Here is a 1,810-nt window from a genome sequence, read left to right on the forward strand (position 1 = left end):
TCTTTCCCTTCATATTTCCTACTTGAGGCTAATTCCTCTACCTATGCTTCGAATCCTGTCACCTTCTCAAATACCCTACATCATCATTCACTCCTTTTCTCTTTCATAGTCAGCCTCAAGCCCTCACCTCGTTCTCCTCCATTTGTTTTCAGACTTGCTCACTCAACCAGTGGTCTCATCCCTTGCTGGACACTGACCTATTTCTACCCATCCCACTTCATTGTCTCAATTTTCTTTCCTCCTCAACTCACTCCAATCTGGATACTTCCCTTCACCTGGTCCCTTCCTTATACCTCCATAGCTCTCTCTGTGGTTACCAGTGACCTCTATACAATAAAATCCAATGGCATTTCCTGGTCTTCACTGCCTGACATTTCTGTAGTATTTAACCATATATCTTCTGCCTGCCATATGAAACACTCTTCCCTTGACTACCATAATAACATGCTGCAGTTTACCTCCGCCTCTGTGGCCACTGCTTTGTCTCCTCTGCAAGCTTATCCTCTTCTATATGAATTAAGTATGGGAGTTCCTTAAAGTTCAGTCCTAGAATTTGTCCCTTCTCCTTTCATGCCATACAGTTTCAATTAACACCATAGCATTTGAGTAAAAAAGTCTATCTTCTACCCAGACCCCTCTTCTGAATTCTTTTATTTAAGAGTCAGAATCATACTTTTTTTTTCTTCTTCAGGTTTTTGCCATAGGGTGTGTGTGTTCACTGGGGAGAGACAGAGAGAGGGAAAGAGAAAATCCCCCCCTAGAGGTGGGGAGGAAGGATGGTCATGCCATAACCCCTTCTCCTCCAGTCTCCTATCACAATTTTGGGCACACACGCACATGAACCTGGGATGATTTTCAAGTTTCAGTTTTGGGACTTGAACCACAGTTGACTATGTAGGAGTCCAGTATCTCAACCAGCATGCCCCCTGCTGCTCCCCATAATTATACTTTCAAAATACAAACCTGATTATGTCAAGTCTCTGCTTCTTGTCACTCTTAGAATAGAGATACACATTCTTAAAGTCTACAAAATCCAGCCCCTTTCAGCCTATGCTTTCTTTAGCAATCTCAGTCCCTTATACTTGCCATGTTCCTCCCTATTGTAGGGTCTTTGCACATTATATTTCCTCTACGTAAACCACTCTTCCCACCCTTCTTTGCCACATTTTATTATTTAGTGGATCCTCACTCATCCCTCTGATCTCAACTCAGTTGGTATTTCTTCAAGGCCATTCTCTGATCTCAATGTCTAGATCATTTTTTTTTTCCTTAAATGCCTTCATAGCACCATGTAATCTTTGTTACTGTTGTTGTTGTTTTGGTATCACTTATCATATCGCAATTTACATGCATTTGTGATTATTACATTAATGTCAGGCCCTAATCTCCATGAATGGGAACAGTGATCATATCTGTGATTACCATCCTATCTCCCACCTGTTAGATGAATGAAAGAAAACTCAAACTTTCAAGATGGTATTTAAAGTACTGTACTCCAAACCATGGCCACAACCAACCCTTTCAGCCTCCTCTTCCACTTCTACCCAACAAGTAAGCTATCCTCTGGCAAATAGTGGCCTATTCACTTTTCTTCAAGTATCCTGTTTTCTGCCTCTGAACACTAAAGGCTCAAACTACTGTCTCTGCTTAGAATACTCCCCCTCCCCCACTAACTCTACTTGATGAAGTTCATCTCAAATGCCACCTGTTTTTTTAAGCCTTTGCTAATTTCCTTCTCTGTACCTCACTTATGGTAATATTGAGTTGTCTGGAAAGTCATGATGGATTTTTGCATAGAAAAACATGTCAT

The 1,810-nt window shown here is 41.2% G+C and overlaps 1 protein-coding gene across 1 annotated transcript in view; it reads right to left on the minus strand.

The window, feature by feature from the left end:
- The window catches only part of LOC102496714 (mitochondrial ribonuclease P catalytic subunit), a 170,986-nt gene that overhangs the window by 71,767 nt on the left and 97,409 nt on the right, over positions 1-1,810 (minus strand). The window lies entirely within an intron of this gene.

The sequence above is a fragment of the Tupaia chinensis genome, unplaced genomic scaffold (genome assembly GCF_000334495.1).
Source record: "Tupaia chinensis unplaced genomic scaffold, TupChi_1.0 Scaffold000350_1, whole genome shotgun sequence".
Lineage (NCBI taxonomy): Eukaryota > Metazoa > Chordata > Mammalia > Scandentia > Tupaiidae > Tupaia > Tupaia belangeri.